The sequence below is a fragment of the Mesoplodon densirostris genome, chromosome 18 (genome assembly GCF_025265405.1).
Source record: "Mesoplodon densirostris isolate mMesDen1 chromosome 18, mMesDen1 primary haplotype, whole genome shotgun sequence".
NCBI lineage: Eukaryota > Metazoa > Chordata > Mammalia > Artiodactyla > Ziphiidae > Mesoplodon > Mesoplodon densirostris.
Genome location: NC_082678.1, coordinates 19,649,958 through 19,664,105, shown reverse-complemented (window position 1 = coordinate 19,664,105; position 14,148 = coordinate 19,649,958).

Genomic DNA, 14,148 nt, shown 5'->3' with positions numbered 1-14,148 from the left:
GCCAAGAAAAAAAAAATGAAGATGGGAAGCCTCTTTCAACTGGCTGTTGGGCTGTCTTCAAGGAGACAGAAAGATTCACTCACTTGTTCCCAAACACCAGGGAAACCAGGTAGTTCCAGAAACAGGTAAGGAGGCTCTATTGAGGCAGGTAGCATTTTGCACTGGTGGGGAATTCAAGCCATGGGAATGTGGGTGTCCCTATTAATGTGACCTCACTTGTACCCACAGGTGGCACGACATCAGTGTTTTCAAATAACCCAGTATCCTGAGTATTGCAACCATTTTACAGACAGAGGAAACGGAGGCACAGAGAGGTTCAATGATATGCACGTGGCCCTAAGCTGGTCAAGAGCAACACTGAGACTCAAATTCATGTCTACTGGTCCCTGTTTCGTTCTCAGTCCACCCGTCACCTTGCAGGTGGTCTCAGGTGCAGAAGATTAGAGGAAGGGCAGCTTCAGGGCTGTTTGCATCACTTACAATTTTTGGTTCTGGACTTAACAGATTCAGGAACCAATATCATATTTCTCTAATAAGATGCATTAGGTAGCAGTTCCTTTTTAATATTTTTGTAACTTTTAATAAAAGGACGAGATCATCACTGTGATAAGCATGTCACTGAAATGGGAATGAAAAGTATTCTTAAAACTGCTCTTGGGCTTCCCTGGTGGCGCAGTGGTTGAGAATCCGCCTGCCTATGCAGGGGACACGGGTTCGAGCCCTGGTCCGGGAAGATCCCATATATGCTGCGGAGAAACTAAGCCCATGCACCACAACTGCTGAGCCTGCGCTCTAGAGCCCGCGAGCCACAACTACTGAGCCCTCGTGCTGCAACTACTGAAGCCTGCGCGCCTAGAGTCCATGCTGTGCAACAAGAGAAGTCACCACAATGAGAAGCCCGCACACCGCACCGAACAGTAGCCCCTGTTTGCCGCAACTAGAGAAAGCCCGCACGCAGCAACGAAGACCCAACGCAGCCAAAAATAAATAAATAAATAAAATAAATAAACAAAAAAACAAAAAAAAACTGCTCTTGATGACTAATAAGAACCTGCAGTATAAAAAAGCAAACAAACAAAACAACTAATACTAAACTTTCTTTGGGTTATTTGTATAGAAATATGTTAATATAAATGTTTCGACATTACATGAAATTTCTAAAAATCTTAAAAAAAAAACTGCTCGTGTTTCCTTTATGCATTTCTATTGTTAAACTCTCAATGGCTTCTGGAGAACAAGACAGCAGGGGTGTGTGTTACCCTTCCCACCTCCATCCCATCTGCTGAAATAGCTTGGCTAACGGAAATCCTTTTTGGAATTCTAAGTTTTTTCTTTATAGGTACCCCCCCAACCCCTGCCCCACACATAATTTGACAGTTGATCTTATGTTCTATTTTTAACTCTTTGTTAATATTTAAAGACAATTATTTTTCTAGTGTCTTTCACATCTTTCCAAGTCTATATATGATTTTTTCTGTTTTCTGGTCTCTACATCCATGTGTATTTGTTTCCTAGGGCTGCCGTAACAAAAAAAGCCATAGACTGAGTGGCTTAAACAACAGGAATTCATTTTCTTAAGGTTCTGGACCCTGCAAGTCCAAGAGAAAGGTGTTGGCCGGTTTGGTGTCTTCTGAAACCTTTTCCCTTGGCTGCCAGATAGCTGTCTCCTATCTGTGTCTTAAAAAGCTCTTTCCTCTTTGCGGGCACATGCCTGGTGTCTCTCCTTCTTTTAAGGACACCAGTCATATTGGATGAGTGGCCACCCTAATAGCCTTATTTTAACTTAATCATCTCTTTAAATTCACATTCTGTGGTCCAGGGGGGTTAGGGCTTCAATCTGTGAATTTAGGGAGACACAATCTGACCCATACACTAAGGTTATTTTTCTTCTCTTTTCTTTTCTTCTTCTTCTTCTTTCTTTTTTTGTTTTTTTTTTTTTTTTTTTGGTCCGTGTCACACAGCTTGCAGGATCTCAGTTCCCAGACCAGGGATTGAACCTGGGCCTCCATAACCGCTAGGCCACCAGGGAACTCCCCACTATGGTTAATTTAAAGAAAAATGTTAATTTGGTTGCATATCCAGCTCCTGATGAAAGGAATTTTTCTCTTAGCTTTATAGGAAATGTCCCTCCACTTTTTCTTCTGGCTGGTGTAGCAGGATTCAGCCTCAGTCTTGTATCTTTCAACACGACCTCTCCTTTCTCCCTGGATTCTTGGAAGATCTTGATTAAACCATAATGACGATGTATCTGAGGACAAGTGTCTTCCTTCAAGAAGTTTTCCCGAAGTCCGCTACAGAGCTTTTAAATTCCACACTGAGAGTACCTTTTCGTTCAGAAGAATTTTCATTTTCTTAATCGTGATTGGGCTGCTGGCCCCCTTTTCCCTCTACCGCTCTTATTTGTCCTCAGGCAGGAGAATAAATGCGTTGTTTGCCACATTTCCTGGGTTCCCTTTAGTGCTCTCGCCTCCAATAGCGTTTTAGTGCTCCCAGGGGCTTCTGAGGCGCAATCTCACTCCCCCAGCGCCACCCCCACCCCGCCCCATTTACATTCCCGTCCAGCCCGCTTTGGGCTAGTTGGGTAAAGCGCGTCACAGCTGTCCACGTCCTCCTGGGATGGGGAAGGGTGGGAGGGGACAAATCGCCAGGCTTCTGGAGGATCTGCTGTTTTCAGCAACCTGGCCCAGGGAAGGGGTTCCCCCCCAGAGAGCAAAACTATACTTTTCCACTGAATTAAACGTTGAGCGCCTTGGTCGGCCAGGTTATAGATGTGCCGGCAGAAACAATGGGACAGTCTTTGACATGGGAGTGTCTTGGGGATCTTGGCTCCCCCAGCCCCAAAGCCCTGGCTCCTTTGTCAGTGGGGAAGCTTGGGCTCCTTAGAGGACCTTATGGCCCAACTTCCCCCTTTGGCCTGTCGCTATGGGCTCAGACAGCAGAGGGCGCTGCAGGACTGGAGGGATGGACAGACTGGCCTGGGAGCCTGGGGGCGGGGCTTTAAGCCAGATTTCTAGGCAGATCCGAGTCATTGCAAAGAAACTGTGTTGGCCCGCGAGCCACAACCGGCTGGGAGCAGTTGGGTGGGAGGACTCCACTGTTCCCCTGGTCAGCCCCCTCCACCCTGAAGCCACAAAGCCACATGCTTCCTCCAGCTGGGGTTGGGGGTGGAGGCGGGCGGCAGGTCCCTGCAGTTTTCTCAGATCCTTCTGGTGGTTGGAAAGGCTTCCTGCTCGAGGCACTCTATGAAGGGCCCTTTCATCACCCTCGTCCCTCCCCTCTCCAGGGGCAGGGTCCGGCCAGCCCCTCCCCCTGGTCTCAGATTCAGCTGCTTGCCTTCCCCACTGTGCGGAACTCAGCCCTCCGGGGTTCAGAGCGCCAGGGCTCCAGTCAGTCCTCTGGGGTCCCAAGTTCCACCAGCGATTCCTGTCCACAGCAACCACTTGGGCATCCTGCCCCCTAAGGGAGTTTGAGTTTTGCCACCAGCGGCACATGACAAGGATGGATGGAAGGGGGCTGGGAAGGTGAGGGGGGAGGGAGCCTGCCAAACACCACAGTGAGTCATGAGCAGAGCTGGGACCCAGGGCGGAGGGAACCAGGGTGGGGCTCCAACGACGCTCCCTGTCCTCTAGCCAGGAGGACCTGGGGAGGCTCTGGGAGCATCTTGAGGGGCAGGAAGCCAGGCCTGGGCTGAGGGGCGCCACGCTGAGGGGAAGGAGGAAGGGAAGGTGGGGGGCGAATCCAGAGCATCCTCCTGTCTGAGGCCAGCTCCCAGGCCTTCACACCTCTACTCAAGGAGCCTGGAAAGGGGACCCACCCTGGGGAGAAGGGGACCTGCCCGCCTGGCACTCCCTCACCTTCTCCATGAAAGGAGAGCTCAGGCCATCCTCCAGGTCCTCCTGGAGAAAGTGGCTGAGGGCCTGACTCAGCCTCAGGGCTGCCCGGAGTCCCGCTGACCTGCCCTCCTTGACCTCCGTTTCCTCCTCTGGGCAGGAGTGGGGAGGGGTGGTGAGGACACAGTTGGTCTCCTTCCCACAGGTCACCCCTGACCTCTGAGCCCAGGTCCCCATCCCCATGGCCAGGTGTGAGGGGCTGGGTCCTCCCCCACCGCCCCAGTCTGGCCTTGGGCGCCCCTCCCACCAGATTGCCAGTCCCCACCCCCTACAGCTGCTGGAGGTGAAAGAGTTAACAATGAGGTCTGTGGCGTTTCCTTCCGGGCTCCTCCTGGATGTATATTTAGCAGACAGGGCAAGGCCCAGGGAGAGGAATGCCCAGATGCCCTGGCACTGTAGCCCCTGATCTGCCACACCACTCCTGGGTGGGGCGGGGGAGGGGCGATGGAGGGCAAGGGATGTGTGAGTTGGCTTTAAATGGAAGGCTGTGGTCTCAGAGAGGACTTCGAGGCCCCAGTAGGAGAGGGCAGGACATTGCTCTTTTTCCAGGGAGAAGGACTGAGTGACCAGGTCTCCCAGGGACACGGGAGGATTGTGGAAAAGAGGACTGGGATCAGAGGGCTCACTGTGGCGGGGCACTGGGGCCGGGCTCGCTGGGAGAGTTCCTTCCACCTACTGAGCCCCAGTGCTGGCCCCGGCCAGGGGGCCGTGGGAACGGAGGGTCTCTGGCAGGGTGCCCCTTCTGGTCCAGGCAACCCCCCGGCTGGCTGGATGTGGCCAGAGGTGAGATGGCTGGGGAGCACTGTGCCGGGAGCTGCCTGTCCACTTTGGGATAGCGGACGTTGCCACCAGACATTGCATGGGGTGGGGCTAGAACAGAAGAGTTTTTCTAAGTTCTCCACAGAGAGCACTTCCAAGGGCCCTGCCCTCGAGAGCGTAATGTTGAGAAATAACTGGAGGTGGGCTGATGGCAGAGTATTTTGACTTGGAGAGGGTGGAAACTGTGAAGCAAGTAATCCAATTCCCCCAAGAACCTCTGGAACATTCTGTTCTTGGGGACTGTGTTTTGTTTGCATGTTTGTTTGTTTTTTTAATCGGAGTGTCTGCACCCTTCCCAGAGACCCAGGGAGAATTCTGCAGATCTTTACCTCTCATCCCCAGGGCTTGTTACCAGGGGCCCTCCTTTCTTCCCTGGGTCAATGGAGCAGTCCAGCCAGATCCCAGAGAGCCTCCCACTTGGCCTAGAACTCAGTTCCCTGACCCACTGACACCCACTGAGGCCTGGGGGACACGCATCTCTGGGTGGGGCCCCCTCAGCCAGCAGAGAAATGGGCCCTTCCAGAAAAGATCCAGGGGTCACCTGCCATCAAGACATGCCAGTGGTTACAGGTCTTAGTCTGTTTGGATTCCCCTGACCAGGGGTCACCACCCTTCTAGAACTTTCTGTGTCATGAACCCTCGTGAAGTTAACTAACCCAAACCCCTTCCCCAGAGTGCCCTCTCTACAAACTATGAGGATGCGGTTTGACCTGATAATTCTTTCTGGGGGGAGACTGTAAAAGTAGGGAGATGAGGGCTTCCCTGGTGGCGCAGTGGTTGAGAGTCCACCTGCTGATGCACGGGACACGGGTTCGTGCCCCGGTCCGGGAAGGTCCCACATGCCGCGGAGCGGCTGGGCCCGTGAGCCATGGCCGCTGAGCCTGCGTGTCCGGAGCCTGTGCTCTGCAACGGGAGAGGCCACAACAGTGAGAGGCCCGCGTACCGCAAAAAAAAAAAAAGGTAGGGAGATGGATGCAAGTGAGCTGGTCTGCTGTTTCATGCAAAGAGCACACAAGTGTTGCGGTGGGACACGGTGGGGAAGCCACTGGGCTGGCACCGGGGGACCTGGGTTCCAGGCCCTTCTCTGACACCAACGCACTGTGTGACTTTGGGAAAGTCATTTCCAACCCCGGGGGTCTCAGTTACTTTGTCTGTACAATGTGGAGGTTGGACCAGATGGGACCAACGCTCAAGTCCTTTGGCAAACTCCTGAGTTCTCCATGAACCTTAGTTCAACGTAGAAGAGCCTGCTGGGTGGGAGGCATCTCACAGAATAGGCAGCATCTTCTGAGCATTTTCCACGGACCAGGCACCAGACTTCACATTTTATTTGCACCGTCTCATAGACTACTCACAATAACCTGCAGGAGGTGAAACCGTGGAACTCAGATTAGGACTTGAACCCATGTTCTTTTAACTGAGATCGCACACCTGGTCTCAGGACTTAATGAAGCTCAGGTTCTTGATGTCTCACCGCAGAAAGAATTCAGTGAGAGACAAAGTGATAGGTAAGAAGTAGATTTATTCAGAAAGAAACACACTCCACAGACAGAGTGTGGGCCATCTCAGAAGGCGAGAGCGGCCCCAGGGTACGGGTTGTCAGTTTTTATAGAGGTGGGTAATTTCATAGGCTAATGAGTGGGAGGAGTATTCCAGCTCTTTTGGGGAAGGGGTGGGATTTCCAGGAATTGGGCCACCACTCACTTTTTGACCTTGATGGTTGGCCTTGGAACTGTCATGGCACCTACGGGTGTGTCATTTAGCTGACATGTTACAATGAGTGTATACTGAGGCTCAAGGTCTAGTGGAAGCCGACTCCTCTGCCATCTTGGACCTATTTGGTTCTAATCAGTTTACGTCCTGTCCTCAGACTGTGTCATTCTTTCGAAGGTTATACCCTGCCCCCTTCCCTCCTGTTTCAGAGGGAGGAATTATTGCATCCATTTTCTAGATGGACATACTGAGGGTCAAAGAGTTAAAGCAATTGGCCTAAAGAACATACCTGGTTAGTGAAGGAAGCAGGACTCGGATCAAGGCCCCTTTACCTCTGCATTCTGTATATCTAACCATTGTGCAAGGCTCAGGGAGACGCTTGAGTTAGCATGGAGCCCAGGTCCAGAAGGGAGGTACAGCGCATAGTCTGCACGTCCAGACACACACGAGCACACATCTCTTTACTCTCACTCTTGGAGTCAGGTAAGAACAGGGAGTATTAATAGTTTGGTGCAGCCGGAGACTGGTGGGTCGGGGAGGGGGCTGTCGGCAGTGGGAGATGAAGCTGGAAAGGTGGGTTGGTGCCGGCATGGAGGCTGCTCTTCGTATGCAGGCTGAGCTTCTAAAGGTTCTTAGGATCAAGTTCTAGAAAGATCTCACCGACGGCATCCTAGACAAGGGATCGATGAGTTAGGAGGCTGGATGCCCCTTAGGAGACCACTGGGATGGTCCAGGCTAGAAAGTGTGAGTCCAGGACAGAGGCCCAGGTGCTCCTGCAGAATATGCTGAGTTTGGAGGAGACCTAGGGACAGAGGGAGGGAAAGCTCACCCCCTCTGTGGCCCCTGGAACACTTCTGGGGAGAAGGAAGGTTGTGGAAGAGGCTGCACGTGGAGACAGAGGAGGATATTTTGCCTGTGTTGTGACATAATCCCCCAAAGACGGTCCCTATATTACACCCTGGGTTTCCACCGCTACATAAGTTGGGGGGTTCAGCTCTCTCCCCTCCCCACTTATCAGCCTGTGCCTGTCAGGGCTTAGCCCTGAGTCCAGGCATTCAAAGGTGTCCCTCCAGACTCTGGACAGGTACCTAGAGGTGGTCTGAAGGGAAGGGATGCTTGGGGGTGAGCAGAGATCCATCCCCCCGACAGCCCTGGCGGCCTGGCCTCCCCCCCACTCACCTCCCCTTGCTCACTTTGCCACAGCTGGCATTACTAGTGCCGGTGGCGCTGGGACCTGTCCTTATAGGGCTCATGTGACGGTTACACATAAGGAGCCACAGGCCCGGGGGAGACTGACCCAAACACCGCCCCCTTCGGAGCTCAGAACAGTGGCCTGGAGAAGGGCCGGCCGCTGAGATCAAGAAGCTGGAGCCTCTTCCCTTCTCTGAGCACCTCTCCTAGCCATGACCCTCTCCACCTTGAATCTTCCTACCCTACGTGCCTAGAATTCTGGGCTCTTCAGAAGCCCAGAATTCCCCAACTCAGCCACATTCCCTAGCTCCTTTGACCCCAATATGGGAAAAAACGAAGGCCACTCAAATGAGAGTAAGCAGAGGCTATTTATCCAGAGTGTGCTACACAAGAAGTCGGTCACCATTGCGGGGCAGGGAGGGGAAAGGTGTCCTAGTGGGGCAAAGGGAAGGTGTCAGGTGTGACCTGATTGGAGGCTATGGGCACAGGGAAGCTTAGGGGGGGGCTCACTAGAAGTGGGGTGTCCTTGGGACCTCCCTGGAGGTCCAGTGGTTAGGACTTGGTGCTTTCACTGCTGGGACTCAGGTTCAATCCCTGGTCGGGGAAATAAGATCATACAAGCTGCACGGCCGGGCGAAAAGAATAATAATAATAATAATAATAGAAATGGGATGTCCTATGTGACTGGTCAGAGGTGCATACCTGGTTTTCTCTGGTTGGTCCTAAGTTGGAAGCAGGGATGAGAGTTAGGGAAGCTGTCAATCATTAATCAGTTCTGGCCATTTGGGGCGATTGCTACAGGGGTTATTGTTTGGCTTCCTGGACCGGTTGTTCGAGATGGCGGTCTGATTTCCTGCAAGTCTGACTTACAGCTAGCAGGCCAGCTTCCTGGCTTGGTTGCCGCTGATTGTGGGTCAGAGTTCTATTTTTATAGATGCTCTGGCCATTATCCATCTGTATAGTCAGTCTCTCAACAACAACCCGTGAATATCACTCTGGTTTTTCAGGCAAACAAACTAGGAGTCGAAAAGGCTAACTGACCTGCCGAAGTCCCAGAGCCAGTAAGTTTCAGAACTTGGACAGGAGCCCACTGGTTTTGTGCTGATGTTTTTTCCCCTTCAGTCTTCTGAAGGCAAGGGTCCTGCCCCCTAGCCTCCAGCTCCTATGCCAGTACTTTGAGCACGCTCTCAATAAATATTTATTAAAGGAACTCATACTAATGTTTGAGGCAACCAAGCAGAAATGCAAAGAGAGAGTCGGGGGGCGGGGAGTTCCCTGGCGGTCCAGTGGTTAGGATTCCGGGCTTTAACTCTCATGGCCCGGGTTCAGTCCCTGGTTGGGGAACTGAGATTCCACAAGCCATGTGGCATGGCCAAACAAACAAATAAAATAATAGAATAAAATAGTAAAGAGTAGGGGATCCTGGCTGAAGAGGCACCTGAGTTAGAACTGCCGAGCTCTTGGCCATCTTCCCCTCGGGTATCCCGCAAGCATCTCTGCACTCCCTGCTTGGAAGCTGACACCACAGGCTGAGACTTGTGAGTCTGGGCCAGTTGGACCGGGAGGGAACCGGCCTCTGGGAGACAAGAGCTGTCTGCCCACGGGCCTGTCCACCCCCGTTATAATCAGCGTACTGGGGGGGTCTGGTCCAACCTCACTGAGTGAAAGGGACAGCCAAGAGATGAGAAGGACACTTCCTCCCAGGAGCTGGCCTGGGGGCATGGCCAGGTGGTGGGGATGGGAGCCTGGGGGCCTGCTGGAGGCAAAATTCTAAAGTGGCCTCGTGATCTCCGTCTCTGTCCTCAAGAGTTATTCCATAATTATATCATGTTACACAGTCAGAGAGATTCCTAGTGTGGAGAGAACCCTACCGCAGGGCAAGGGCAGTGGCCTGAGGGCAGGTGGCCTGATGGGTCAGGTGATGGGGGTGCTCGGACACATGGGGGGGGGGGGTGTCAGGTGACCTGGCTGCCAGCGGGTTCTGTACTTGCCCTGAGACTCCACGAGCCCTAGTTTCTGTATCTGTGAAGGGAGGCGTTGGCCTGAGTAATCTAACCTTACCAATTATGATCCAGATTCCTTTGAGGCCAGGATTAAGGCCAGCTCCCCTGGGTTACTCGGGTCAGGTGGGTGTAGGGTGGCTCCTTGGCCCCGGGGAAAGAGACAAGCAGAAGAAATCATTTCCGGATGTGGGTGTGGCATCCGCAGGCCCGCGTGATTCCCTCAGGGCCCCTCATCCCCTCGCCCCAGCCCCCCACCCCGCCCTCTGCAGCCTCAGTTACTCTACAACCTCAGGGTAGAAGGGCCGCACGTATGAAGCAAAAAAAAATGTGTGGCCGTTGATCTTTCCCAGGGCTTGGTTCTGCTTTCTTCCCGGGCTCTGCAGGAGGAGGGGTGTGATAAAGACTTTTTTTTTTTTTTGGCCACGCCTTTCGGCATGGGGGATCTTAGTTCCCTGACCAGGGATAGAGCCCGTTTACCCTGCGTCGGAAGCGCGGAGTCTTAACCACTGGACCGTCAGGGAGGTCCCCTGATAAAGACTTCTGAATCCCACAGCCTGGGGAGCATCCAGGCACCTGGCTCACCGCACACAAGGTTGTGCGTGCGTCGGGAGCCTGAGCACAGGCCGGGGAGGTGACTGACCCCTCGGCGACCCTCACTCACGGCCCTTCTGACTTCCGGGTGGACACAACTCACTGCAGGAGAAAGGGAATGGACGGGGCCCTCCAAGCAGCCGCCTTTAGACATCTCAGTGGCTCTGCCGCCTTCAACTTTCTTCTTTCTATTCTCCAGAAAGGCATCCCACAGAGGGCTTGGTCCCTGAAAAGCTAAGGAAAGAGAAAAGCATGCAACTAGAGATTATCATACTAGGTGAAGTAAGTCAGAAAGAGAAAAACCAATACCATATGATATCGCTTGTATGTGGAATCTAAAACATGACACAAATGAAAGTATCTATGACACAGACATAGAGAACAGACTTGTGGTTACCAAGGGGGGGAAGGGGGAGGGAGGGAAGGATTGGGAGTTTGGGGTTAGTAGATGCAAACTATTACATATAGAACGGATAAACAGCAAGGTCCTACTGTAGAGCGCAGGGAAGTATATTCGACATCCTGGGATAAACCATAACGGAAAAGAACATAAAAAGAATGTACGTATACGTATAACTGAGTCACTTTGCTGTAGAGCAGAAATTAACACAACATTGTAAATCAACTATACTTCAATAAAAGAAATTTTTCTTTTTGGAAAAGGAAAAGAAAAAGCATCATGTAGGCTGGGCAGACGGAGGAGAGACACAGAAAACAAGCTGAGGATGCTGAGGGTGGAGTTCTGGGAGAAAAGGAAGTTGTAACCCGTTTAGCAGCCAGAGAGGCGAAGAGGAGACAGGGTGAGAAGATGCAAAAAGAAACTGGACTCGGGAGACAAACCTCTCCTTCGGCAGAGGAGCTGCTTGGTGCCAAATCAGATTTGGCAAAGGGCACGCAGTTTTCATTACAGACTCAGTTGTGGATTATTGGTGCTGATGGAGAGAAGGGAGCCGTGGTCCACAGGCCTCTGTCACCTCTCCAGGTTTCCATCAGTGGGTCCCCTCGCCTCCCTCCTCCAGGTGTGTCCCCTCCTCTCTCTGCAGCCAGAGTCACCTATTTATTTTAGTTTTTTTTTTTAATTTTTTGACCACACTGCACAGCTTGTGGGATCTTAGTTCCCTGACCAGGGATCGAACCCGTGCCTTCCGCAGTGGAAGCGTGGAGTCCTAACCACTGGACCGCCAGGGAAGTCCCACCAGAGTCATCTTTCTTTCTTTCTTTTTTTTTTTTTTTGCGGTACGCGGGCCTCTCACTGTTGTGGCCTCTCCCGTTGCGGAGCACAGGCTCCGAATGCGCAGGCTCAGCGGCCATGGCTCACGGGCCCAGCCACTCCACGGCATGTGGGATCTTCCCGGACCGGGGCACGAACCCGCGTCCCCTGCATCGGCAGGCGGACTCTCAACCACTGCACCACCAGGGAAGCCCAAGTCATTATTCTCGATGCAGTCCTGACCCTGCATATAGTCACTGCACAAAGCCCTCTGCTGGCTTCCCATTGCCTCAGGTGAAGTCCTGCCCTTTCCGGGGCCTGGCACCCAGCCTCTCAGCCCATCTCTCCCCACATACTCCCTCCCAACCACACTCCAGCCAAGCTGTCGGATCCCCAACACCTCCTCAGTGCCTGACAAATGGATGTTACTATCCATTAAATTCGTACCAAGTGCACAAATGATAACAAGAAATCTGGCCAATTGGAGAGTTTCCTTTTCATTTTGGAATTCCGGGCAGGGCAGGCGGCACCTGCATGCACACCAGCCTGAGCGCCTTTGCTGTGTTACTCTGTCCAGTGACGCTACAGAGAGTGTCTGGGCCCCAGGGAACTGGGTGGCCGCCTGAGCCTCAACCACCCCCATCCCTTGCTGCCTGTCTGTCGCTGGCTGCCCTCCATGGGGTCCCAGAGGAAAGGAAGGGCTGCAGGCCCAACAGATGGCTTTTGATGGGAGCTCTGGATTACATTGTTTGACTACCTGGACAGGGCCTCCTTTGAGTCCTCCAGGCCCTGAAACTCACCAACAGGAGTAGAGAGCAAGGTCGAATCTGAGGTGAGTCTGAGATGCCAGCTCCTGGGCAGGAAGGAGTAGAAATCTGCACAAAGCGTCCTTCTGCAACGAGGGGCCCCAGCGGGGAGGCCTGCAGCTAAGAAAACATTTTTAGTGGTTTTTGCTGCAGGCACCTACATTCCTGAATAGCTAAAGGGGAGCAGGCCCCAGATGTTGGGGGCAGGGAGAGGCACCTCACCTGGCCTTGCTACAAGGAACAGGCATTGAAAGGAGCTAGAAATGGGAACAAGTTAAGGGCAGACCTTCAAGGAAGCCTGGAGCCGACAGGCAAGGCCCAGCTTTCTCTTGGAGGGCAGAGAGCTATGTGCAATGTTGAGCTTCTGTTTGGGGGGTGGAAGACGGTCCTGTCTCCATGAGGCTTTCAGAGAAAGGAATTTGCAGCAGAGGGAGAGGAGTGCCTTTCCTCTCTATTCCCAGATTCCAGAGTGTATCTGGAAAGAGCTGGGGCCAGGCACGTTGGTCGCCCGACCATGGCTGGGTGGAACCAAGTGGGGCAGCTCTTTGGCCAGAAGTCGAGTCTCTTTAGCTCTAAAGGACACCACTCTGAATCCCAGACCCAAAGCAACAGGCACTGTGGAAGGCAGAATTCTAAGATGTCCCCTGGGTGTTGCCCTTGAGATTATTTGTCATTAAATGGCAAAAGGGATTTTCAGTGGAATTAAGATTACTAATCAGTTGACCTTCAAATAGAGTAGTTACCCAGGTGGGTCTGACCTAAATTGAAAGAGCCCTTTATACATACATACATATATACATATATACATATATATATATATATATACATATATATATATATATATATATATATTTTGCCTGTGTTGGGTCTTCGTTGCTGCACGTGGGCTTTCTCTAGTTGCGGGGAGTGGGCGCTACTCTTCGGTGCGCAGTCTTCTCATTGCAGTGGCTTCTCTTGTTGCAGAGCATGGGCTCTAGGTGAGTGGGCTTCAGTAGTTGTGGCTTGGGGGCTCTAGAGCGCAGGCTCAGTAGTTGTGGCGCACGGGCTTAGTTGCTCTGTGGCATGTGGGATCTTTCCGGACCAGGGATCGAACCTGTGTCCCCTGCATTGGCAGGTGGATTCTTAACCACTGCGCCACCAGGGAAAGAGCCCTTTAAAAGAGAGTTTTGGGACTTCCCTGGTGGTCCAGTGGTTAAGACTCTACTCTTCCACTGCAGGTGGCGCAGGTTCAATCCCTAGTCAGGGAAGTTCCTCATGCCGCGAAGTGTGGCCAAAAAAAAAAAAAGTAGAGTTCGTCTGATGGCAAAGGGAGAGTCAGAGATTCTAAGCAAAAGAAGGATTTGATGCACAGTCAGTGGCTTTGAAGATGGAGGGCTGCAAGGAAAGGACTTGAGAGCCGACTCTAGGAACTGAGACTCTGTCTCAGCCAGCAAAAGCACAGGGACCTCAGTCCTACAACCACAGGGAACTGGTCCTGCCAGTAACCTAAATAAACTTGGGAGCGAATTCTTTCCCAGAACCTCCAGTAAGAGCTCAGCCTGGCCAACTCCTTGATTTTGGCCTTCAGTCTTAAGCAGAGACCCAGTCAAGCCCACCCCGACCTCTGACCTACAAAACTGGGAGCTAATAAATGGGGCTTGTTAAGCCTCTAAGCTTGTGGTGACTTGTTACTTGACAATATAAGTGTCTACACGGTGATGGTTCCAGGTCATGCATGTTGACCCAAGTGAGAAGGGAAAGGCATGATTCTGATTTCACCCACAACCTTGGGGTTCCAGCCTCCTCCTGCACTCCGGCTGTGCCCCTCGTTCACACAGAGGCATCGAAATCTTTGTCCATGTAGCCTCTGCCAGAGGCCCAAGCTCCAATCACTGGGCTAGGAAGTTTGGGAACAAACTATTTATCAATAGACAAATTACAGGTGA